At 42.9% G+C, this 11,381-nt stretch overlaps 1 pseudogene; it reads left to right on the top strand.

The window, feature by feature from the left end:
- The first annotated feature begins 5,671 nt into the window (after positions 1-5,671).
- On the top strand, positions 5,672-8,392 carry LOC120051946 (annotated as a pseudogene).
- Positions 8,393-11,381: the final 2,989 nt, after the last annotated feature.

Here is an 11,381-nt window from a genome sequence, read left to right as displayed (position 1 = left end):
TTGACTGTAACAGAATTGACTATTTAATTTAGAATCAACCATAGATCCCCATGTGACAGGGGGAATGGAATGCAAGCTTACCAAACAAATGTAAATTGTTTCAACATTTCTAGACTGTCTATCTATAGGTAACAGGGTTGATGTGTTATAATTCACCCACCCAGTGGTGATTGTAGCATGTACATCTTGGTGGGGAAAACTCCCCCAAAATGTTTTAGATGAATGCCAGCAAAGCCACTACACAACACAACACTAAACAATACATTAATTGCACTATAACTTTGACAAACGGTGCCCACAAACTGTTAGGGTCGACATAAAGCTGTCCCAACAGGAGAGCTTTCTTTTCAGCACCATGGAGTGAATCCTTTAAAAAAAACATAGCTGATATGGCTGACTTGCTTAAACAAATGTGGTTTCTACTGACACTTGAGGGGACAACGAGTGGATAACAGGCAATCCGTCATTTTGATTAATACATTAATGAGAGAGCTAGGATGGACGTAGTCAATATATATAGTCTAAATGTGCACCACCAAGTCAGAGCAGTAGGCTAAGTTATGAGAGGGGAAAGGCACAAAATTATTAGGGTGAGACACATGGGCTACTAACAGCTTACTACACAACATACACTTAGTATTACTTTCTTAGCTACAGTATACATATATCCCTGGCATAGTACATCATTTGTAGAGCAGCATTCAATAAATTTTTGGACTCACCTTGTTGTGCTGTGCTCTCTTGAACAGGAAGGTGTCGCGGCGGTTTGTCATCAAAATTTGTCATCAAAGTCTGGCATTCTCTGGATTTATGGTGCTTTCAAGACAACTGGGAACTCTGAAAAAATAAGGTTGAATCATGACGTCAGTGATCTTCAGGTCAGAGCACAAGAAAGAGGCCCGAGTTCCCGACTTGGAATTCCGAGTTGGATGACCGTTCAAAACTTGTTTTCCCAGTCGGAGTTCCCAGTTGTCTTGAACTCACTGAAGTCTAAGATTTCCCAGTTCCGAGTTTCCAGTTGTTTTGAAGACGGCAGGAGTTATGATGAATTGCAGGCTAGTGATTGCTTTGCTAAGCTTGTAGTTAGCCACTGATTCCTTCCAAACCACTCGTTGAATTTGCGATTTCCAACTTGTTGTGTAATGTTGATGTCCAATGGTTGATGAGCACCGATACATTTTATCTATAATTTCTTTTCATAATTTCTCTTCGTATGACAAGGATTGGAAAGGATTTGCCAGTAGATTGTTGACTGGATTCATGATGATGACTGCTAGCTTGGTAGCTAAGATTTAGAAAATATGATGTTGACATGATCAGTCCAATCAAAGCTATGGTAAATATAACCTGATTTGATGTCATTTTATCTGTGGCCAATGACCTTGAGCATTATTGGATGGGCACTTCTAATGTAACTCTATGGCAGCACCCAAGGGGCTTGAATTTTCAAGCTCTCCTCATAGATTTTGAGGTGACGTAGTGTCCCCTTGAGTGACAGAACACTGAACCAATCACGGCGCAACTAGAGAACATTACCAACCCCTACTCTCCGTATTTATCGCTGGCTGCCCCACCACCACAGAAAGCACTGAGAAAGGCTGAAACACCTGCATTTATGAGCTGCCTTACTTAAGAAAGCAAAAAAGAGACCATGTCTGTATGACGCTTTATTAACTCAATGACTTTTTTTTCTTCATTGGTTGCAAACTGATATGTGACACATATTAATGCCAGAATATGAGGCAAAACAAGCAACATAATTGCTAAATGTTTTTTTGATAAAAACGTGGGGCTCAAAACTGACTTGCCTAGTTAAATAAAGGTTCAATTAAAAAATGTATATAAATGTAATATTCTAAATCGGCTGATGATAGTGAATAAGTTAAGGGTACATTCTATATAACTGTTCTAGATTTTCGATGTGTATGAAAATGTGTTTTTTTGCAAAACGCTATATATCCATTGCTTAACAGGAATGGGATGTTGGTATCCTGTATATTTGACTGTGATATGTGGTTGTCTCACCTAGATATCTATATATCCATTGTTAATCAGGAATGGAATGTTCATATCCTGTATATTTGACTGTGATATGTGGTTGTCTCACCTAGATATCTATATATCCATTGTTTAGCTGGAATGGAATGTTGGTATGACTGTGATATGTGGTTGTCTCTAAAGATGAATGCACTTACAGATGCCATCTTAATTTGACTCAGTTTCTTACGGCAGGAAAATACCAGCAAATGTGCATTTAATGTGTAAATTACCCACTTTAGAAGTCTTTATAAAGCCTTGTAGTGGTTTAATAATTTCTTTTAACAATATGAGATAATTCACCAACATTTCTGAAAATGTATATATAGCATTTTGGAATGAAACTAATGTTTCCCCATCTGAGCTCAGAGTAGATGAGATGTAATGTTTGTCTCTATTGTGTTGAAGCCCAATCAAGCAGGAGAGACCAGCCTCCCCTGTACCCATCTGTGTGTCCATGAAGAGTGACAAGTCTATGGATCTACCTATACAGTTTAGAAAGGGAGACTTTTCTACTGAACAAAGGTAAGGAGAACTCATGGGTCATGGTCAGTGAGTTAAACAACACTGTCTCTAGTCATTTCTCCTCTTCCATTTTCCTATTTATTTTTGTTGTTTTCATAATCCATAGGCTAATCCTTTTGTCCATTTTCATAATCATTAAACAATATTAAACCAACACAACGTGCTTGATCTTTGTTTAGGGGTCAGTTCTCTAAAATGAGTCTCTCTGGAGAGAGAGAGGAGGGGGGCCCTGACTCTAAAATGAGTCTCTCTGGGGAGAGAGAGGAGGGGGGCCCTGCCTCTAAAATGAGTCTCTCTGGGGAGAGAGAGGAGGTGGCCCCTGCCTCTAAAATGAGTCTCTCTGGGGAGAGAGAGGAGGGGGCCCTGCCTCTAAAAGGAGTCTCTCTGGGGAGAGAGAGGAGGGGGGCCCTGCCTCTAAAAATGAGTTTCTCTGGGGAGAGAGAGGAGGGGGGCCCTGCCTCTAAAATGAGTCTCTGGGGAGAGAGGGGAGGGGGTCCCTGCCTCTATAATGAGTCTCTCTGGGGGACATGACACCAAAACTAAGAGGTGAGCTGACAATAGTGTTTAAGAATGTATAGTCTAAATAGTTTTTTATTCAGAAATGATTGCTTATGGGTACATTCTATATAACTGTTCTAGATTTTAGATGTGTATGAAAATGTATTTTTTTGCAAAACGCTATATATCCATTGTTTAGCTGGAATGGAATGTTTGTATCCTGTATATTTGACTGTGATATGTTGTTGTCTCACCTAGATATCTAAAGATGAATGCACTTACAGATGCCATGTTAATTTGACCCTGTTCGTCACGGCAGGAAAATACCAGCAAATGTGCATTTAATGTGGAAATTACCCACTCTAGAAGTCTTTATAAAGTCTTGTAGTGGTTTAATCATTTCTTTAAACAATATGAGATAATTCACCAACATTTCTGAAAATGAATATATCGCATTTTGGAATGAAACTCTTATGTTTCCCCATCTGAGCTCAGAGTAGATGAGAGATGTAATGTTTGTCTCTGTTGTGTTGAAGCCCAATCAAGCAGGAGAGACCCAGCTGTGTGTCCATGAAGAGTGACCGGTCTATGGAACAACCTATAAAGTTTAGAGAGGGAGACTTTTCTACTAAACAAATGTAAGAAGAACTCATGGGTCATGGTCAGTGAGTTAAACAACACTGTCTCTAGTCATTTCTCCTCTTCCATTTTCCCATTTATTTTTGTTGTTTTCATAATCCATAGGCTAATCCTTTTGTCCATTTTCATAGTCCTAAAACAACTTCTTAAGGCTAGGGGGCAGTTTTTCGTTTTTGGCTAAAAAACGTACCCATTTGAAACTGCCTATTTCTCAGCCCCCGAAACTAGAATATGCATATAATTAGGATAGAAAACACTCTAAAGTTTCCAAAACTGTCAAAATTTTGTCTGTGAGTTAAACAGAACTGATATTGCAGGCTAAAACCTGAGGAAAATCCAATCAGGAAGTGCCTCTGTTTTTGAAACCTCTCTGTTCTTATGCATCCCTATTACCCATTTAAAGGGATATCAACCAGATTCCTTTTTCTATGGCTTCCCTAAGGTGTCAACAGCCTTTAGACATAGTTTCAGGCTTTTATTTTGAAAAATGAGCGTGAACGACCACATTGCGTAAGTGGATAGGTGGGGGCTCTCAGAGTGAGTTGTGCGCAACAGAGAAAGGCGGCCATTGTTACTCCCGGTCCTAGTGAAAAACCAACAGTCCCGGTTGATATATTATCGAATAGATATTTGAAAAACAACCTGAGGATTGATTATAAAAAACGTTTGACATGTTTCTGTGGACATTATGGATATTATCTGGAATTTTTGTCTGCGTTGTCGTGAACGCTTTTTCCTGTGGATTTCTCAGCATAAAAAACGAAACGAACGGAGGTATTTGGATATAAAAATATCTTTATGGAACAAAAGGAACATTTGTTGTCTAACTGGGAGTCTCGTGAGTGAAAACATCTGAAGATCATCAAAGGTAAACGATTAATTTGATTGCTTTTCTGATTTTCGTGACCAAGTTACCTGATGCTAAGTGTACTTAATGTTTTGTCGAGTGATCGATAAACTTACACAAACGCTTGTATTGCTTTCGAGACGACAGGTGGATTAACAAAAGGCTAAGCTGTGTTTTGCAGCCTTCAGCTTTAGTCGATGATACCATACTGACCTCCACTGGCTGTGTATGGTCCATGATCCAGATTGACTTTGCGTTAAATTGACTTTGATTGACTTTGAGTTAAAGGTCCAATGCAGCCATTTTCATCTCAATATCAAATCATTTATAGGTAACAATTAAGTACCTTACTGTACTTACACACAAAGCCTATTTGGACACAGGGTCCCTACATTTCCCACGTTGAATAGCTTGAAGCCACATGTCTCTTCTCGCAGGCTCTATTTCCCCACGTGGAAGCATTGCGATCCGTAGGTCAGGATTTTTGACCTGGTTACATGTACATTGAACAACAACTTTTCGGCATGTTTTGTTATTTCTGTATAACAAAAAAAATCGACAAAGAAGTTGGCTCTTTTACAATGGGGATGAATGGGAAAAAATGTTAGCTTCCCCCAATTTGTGGGAGTGGTCAAGGGAATTCCTTATTTACGTGCACATCGACTGGGAGTATATGGATCAGAAACAACAATAAATCAGTGAATCTCAATTCCACATGAGGTTTGGGTGAATTAGAGGCGTGTAGGTTATTTGTGTGATCTGTGTGTTAACAGCTTATCTGGTAGGCCTATTGTTCTCTTGCCATGGTCTCTACGTTCAACACCCAGGAATCTCAAGCATTCAAACATACATAATTCAAGGTAGTTTGCATGCAACTACTGTACACACACACAACTACTAATATTGTCATCAAGGAAAAAGGTCTTCTCAAAGAAAAGGGACCAATTGTCATTGCTGTAGTCCTACATGCCTGGCTTACAAGTTCAAATGGGGTATCACATTCCATGCTGCTAGTGCTGATGGGGTGAACCTAATGGCTCATCTTTTGGTAATATATTTATACCAGCATGTTCTAATTGCAGCCTCTCTTTGTGTGTTTGTCTGTACTAGGGCAGAGATCAGTGAGTCCCCGTGTCTGCTGGAGGTAACTCTTCCGGCCGCTTCGACCTGGTCTGAGATGCAGAACCTCACTATGACCAGGTCCCTGTGTGCTTCTTATGGAGGGACCAGGGCCCACCTCCTCCTTCACAACCTCTTGGGGGCCTCAGGGGGGCAGACCTGGCTGTGAGCTCTGAACCCCTGCCCCCTCCTCCCCTCCCGGACCAGCCTCCCATGGGCCTTGACTTCTACCCCCCTAGCGATGGCGCCTCAAAATTCCTGGACAATGTCAGCATGGCCATGGACATCAAACCCGTCCACCGATTCATTCCTGACTTCGTCAATAACTTATTCCGCGGCAACAGTATCCGCGGTAGCAGCAGCCCTTCTCCTTACCCCCGCCTCCCTCCCCGCCTGTGACGGAAAAAGATTACCTCAAATCAGGAACCACTAGAGGTGTCCCCTGCTCCCCTCCCCCCTTTCCCTCCCTCCCCGGCTCTTACCTGGACCCGTACAGAGGCTCAAGGGGCAGCTAAAACTCAAAAAAAAAGAACGCGACGCCATGTTGCTAGGAGCCGAAGCCTTCGAGACCGTCTCGGATCACATCTTCCGCTCGGTCATGACCTACAGCGAGCGGGTGGACGAATACCACCAGCGCTATGCCTATATGAAGTCCTGGGCGGGGTTACTGCGCATCCTGGCCTGTGTGGAGCTCTTACTGGGTGCTGCCGTCTTTGCCTGGGCGTGCGCCTACGTGCACAAGGACAACGAGTGGTTCAACATGTTTGGCTACTCCCAGCCACTGATGTTCGGGGGTTTAGCGGGTGGCATGGCAGCCTTCGGGGGCAGTGGATCGGTTAGCTACACTGGACCTAAGTCCCCCTTCGTTCTAGTGGTGGCCGGGCTGGCCTGGATAGTGACCGTCATTATGCTAGTCCTGGGGATGACCATGTACCGTACCATCCTCCTAGACTCGTCCTGGTGGCCCCTGACTGAGTGTGTGATTAACCTGACCTTGGGGGAGCTCTACATGGCAGCAGGGGGAGTCTACGTCAGGGACCCGACCAGAGGTGGGCTGTGTAACTACCCCGCCTTCAATAATGGTGTTAACGGGGCGTTTTGCTGCTCAGAGGCCGGCCAGACCGCCGCCATTATCTTCCTGTTTGTTAACATGTTGATCTATTTTGTGGCCACCGGCGTGTGTCTGAAGCTGTGGCGTCACAAGGCAGGGCTGAGGTGGGATGGGCTGGCACAGGAGGTGAGGGCGGGACACACAAAATTCTTGTGTTATATGACATCCGTTGCCTCACCCTTTCCCATTTGTCATTTTGTTCTAAGATGAAAACCAGTGGATTTTCCCTGACAAGGTGAAGTCACTTAGTACAGTAGTAGAAAATATTATAATCCCCAAGGGGAAATGTCACTCTTCATTCCATTAAACTGATAATGCATAATGAAAACGAAGGTTAGAGTCAATTCCATTTCCAGTCAACTCAGGAAGTACTCTGAAATTCCAACTCTTTGAAGCTTTTCAATAAGAATTGGAATGATTTGGTTTACTTTCTGAATTAAATGGAATGGACCCCAACCCTGCTGACAACACAGTAACCATACCTCCCTTCCCCATCCTTCCACAGCTAGGCAGATCCAGGGCCTCAGAGCAGACCACTCTCCCCACCCTCCAGATGATCCCAGAGGTGTTGGACAGCCACGTTGCCTCCCCAGCCATCCCTCTGATGATGGAGCCAGAGATGCTCAGGACACATCCCCAAACCTGTGGTCATCGCAGACTATGGGGCGTGAGTACTAACCACCTGTTCTCAGACTGATGTACATGTTTTTTATATATCATGCTCCTGCATTTGTTTGTTGTCATTTGTATCTCTGGTTCCTTATGTACTTTGTATTTCATGCATTTTTGTGAAGGGCTCCTTTGGAAAAAATATACTTCGGTCTCAATGGAACTTCCTTGCATAAATACATGTATGGATCTTTAGTACTAAAGGGTAGCTGACTGTGACCCTCTGCTTCTCACTAAACTATTATCTATCTATGGTTATATGGTGCAGAACTCCAGCCCACCAGGGCCACAGCCACAGTCCTACTGTTTTTCTTTCTCTCTCTCTCTCTGCCCAGGAGGTAGAAATGAGTTTCTACATAAAAGCCTACACTGCATCCCTACTACGTAAATGTGCAGATGAGTGTATAAGGGACAAAAAAGCCATTTGAGACTATTGAGATGCACCCGTTGTTGTTGACGACCGTCACTTCCTATTTCCTGTGTCAACAGAGTACCCGACCATCCGTATGGAGGAGGAGAGGGACCAGTACAAGGCTGTGTTCAAAGACCAGTATTCCGAGTACAAGGAGCTGCATGCTGAGGTCCAGGCCATGGCCAAGAGGTTCGACAAGATTGACGAACTGATGAGGAACCTGCCTCCTCGGCCCTCCAGCCAACTGGTATTGAGACAAAGAGAGAGACACACACACAAGCATGTCACACACACTACACACACGCCTGTCACATGCACACATCTCTCACATGTGCTCACACACACACATATTTCAAATCCACACACACACACCGATCATATTAACAAACACAAAGCTACCGTAACATAGCCTAATGCCCATCATAGTGCTTTTTAGCAATGACTCGTTCAAAGTTAAAATATGTTTTCTATCTTTCAGGATAAGGAACGCATGAATACCGTAGTACCAGAGGAAGAACGTGGTAAGGGTTTTTAAATCTGCTGGATTTGAGAAATGTGTATAGGAACTGGACACACTACACCTCCAGAGCTTCAATAATGATCTGTTAAAATAGGTTTTGTTATAGAATATGTTTGTGGAAGATCCCCATTAGAAGTGGTACTGTAGAACCGGTTTGTGTAGGATGGGAGTTCCATATAGTTTCCCTTTCAGCCAAACCAATGATGTACGACAGACTGATAGTAGGTAAAAGCTCTTCTTCTCTCCACTCATTCCTCAGACTTCCTGTTTGTTTTAAGCAAAATCTCTGTCCCATCTACACACACACAAACATCACAGACTAGGAAAGTTGCTAGATGAAAGATCAAATGCAGCTTTTACCACATGAAACTGCAAGACATGATATGGGACTTTTTTCCACTGATGTCTTAGGAGGGTGTTTGTGCGTGTGTTGGTGTGTGGCAGACAGCAATTCATTTGAGATAATTTGGTAGTACGTCTAACCGGCCTCACAACCGCAGACCACGTGTAACCACGCCAGCCCAGGACTTCCACATCCGGCTTCTTCACTTGTGGGATCGTCTGAGACCAGCTACCCGGACAGCTGATGAAACTGAGGAGTATTTCTAACTTCAATAAAGCCCTGTTGTGGGGGTAAACTAAGTCTGATTGGCTGGGCCTGGGCCTGGCTCCCAAGTGGGTGGGCTTATGCCATCCGAGGCCCACCCATGGCTGCACCCCTGCCCAATCATGTGAAATCCATAGATTAGGGCGTAATGAATTTATTTAAACTGATTTGCTTATATGAATTCATAAATTGTTGCATGTTGCATTTATATTTTTGTTCAGTACATTTGAGCTAGAAAATTACATTTAAGGTGAAATATATATTTTTGGAATTTTCATTATATTTATTTCCATGTTTAGAAAATTCCGTTATCCGGAGCAAAGGATCCCAATTTAAAAACATTTTTACAAAAATGGATACCCAGCTAGCACATTTGGTTCCTTGGAAGTTGTTGGAATGTAGCATTTTTGGTTTCCCATTGGTTCTGGGAAAAAAGCCATACGTTTTCTGACAGGAAAAAACATATATTTTTTAAACCATCTGAGAACGGAAGTGACATTTTTACCTGTTCTGGAAATGTAAATTTAGGTTGCATGGAGGTTCTGAGAACATTTTACTATTGTTCCCTGAAAGTTTTCCTGGGAGGTTTTAGCGGAATTATAGGTTATTTGGAGGCTTTTGAATAACTTCCCTGTTAGCAATGAGCAATCAGGAGGCCAGCGTCTCTCCAGAGCGGTCGCCCATCGCCTCATTCATTTATTCATTGGATGCCATGTCCATTTGAAAAACAGTTTGTGATTTCCAATAAGTATGGGATGAGTTGGACTGCAGGGTGAAGAACAAGCAGCCAACAAATGCTCAGCATATGTGGGAACTCCTTCAAGACTGTTGGAAAAGCATTCCAGGTGAATCTGATTGAGAGAATGCCTAGGGTAAAATACATTGTGATTTGTTTAGCACTTCTTTTGGTTACTACATGATTCCACATGTGTCATTTCATAGTGTTGATGTCTTCACCATTATTCTACAATGTAGAAAATAGTAAAATAAAAAAAACTCTGGAATGAGTAGGTGTGTCCAAACTTTTGACTGGTACTGCACCTCTAAGGTGCAAAGTTGAGTAGCCGGGTGGTAGCCGGCTAGTGATTGTTGTTTAACAGTCTGATGGCCTTGAGATAGAGAGACTGAAAAACAGCTTCCATGTCCCAGCTTTGATGTTCCGGTACTGACCTCGCCTTCTGGATGATTATGGGGTGAACAGGGTGTGGCTCGGATGGTTGATGACCTTGATGATCATTTGGCCTTCCTGTGACAGCGGATGCTGTAGGTGTCCTAGAGGGCAGGCAGTGTGCTCCCGGTGATGCGTTGGCCAGGCCGTACCACCCTCTGCAGAGCCCTGCGGTTTGGGGCGGTGCAGTTGCTGTACTCGCATCCCTACAAGACCATGGTGCTTACCTACGAAACAGCAAGAGGAACTGCCCCTCCATACCTTCAGTCTATTCTCAAATCCTACACCCCACCCGAGAACTCCATTCTGCTACCTCAGGTCTCTTGGCCCTCCCACCCCTACGGGAGGGCAGCTCCCACTCAGCACAGTCCAAGCTCTTCTCTGTCCTGGCACCCCAATGGTGGAACCAGCTTCCCCCGGAAGCTAGGACAGTTTCTGCCCATCTTCTGAAAACATCTAAAACCCTACCTCTTCAAAAAGTATCTTAAATAATCTTCCTCCTTAACCCCCCCCCCCCCATTTTCTTTGCCTGTGATATGTAGTTGTCCCAACTAGCTATCTTAAGATGAATGCACTAACTGGAAGTCGCTCTGGATTAGAGTGTCCGCTAAATGACTAAAATGTCAAATGTGAATGTAAAAATATGTTTGACCATTGAGGAGGCCACAGTCACCGCCTCCCCCCACGGCAAAAACATAGGTGTTGTCATGGACTCCTCACTATCATTTTTTCGGTTGTATTTATTCAAAGAAAACAAGTGAAAGACAAAACAGCACACATAAAAAAAACTGGTAAAAATGTTGTGCAGATGAGGTTGGAAACCCCAAAGGGCTTATATGAAAACACCACAAAATAACAATATATACAGTGGGGCAAAAAAGTATTTAGTCAGCCACCAATTGTGCAAGTTCTCCCACTTAAAAAGATGAGAGAGGCCTGTAATTTTCTTCATAGCTACACTTCAACTATGACAGACAAATTGAGAGAAAAAAAAATCCAGAAAATCACATTGTAGGATTTTTAATTTATTTATTTGCAAATTATGGTGGAAAATAAGTATTTGGTCAATAACAAAAGTTTCTCAATACTTTGTTATATACCCTTTGTTGGCAATGACAGAGGTCAAACGTTTTCTGTAAGTCTTCACAAGGTTTTCACACAGTGTTGCTGGTATTTTGGCCCATTCCTCCATGCAGATCTCCTCTAGAGCAGTGATGTTTTGGGGCTGT

The sequence above is a fragment of the Salvelinus namaycush genome, chromosome 1, assembly GCF_016432855.1.
Source record: "Salvelinus namaycush isolate Seneca chromosome 1, SaNama_1.0, whole genome shotgun sequence".
NCBI classification, from domain to species: domain Eukaryota; kingdom Metazoa; phylum Chordata; class Actinopteri; order Salmoniformes; family Salmonidae; genus Salvelinus; species Salvelinus namaycush.
Note: the sequence above shows the minus strand (reverse complement) of the source record. Positions and strands in the feature narration are given on the sequence as shown.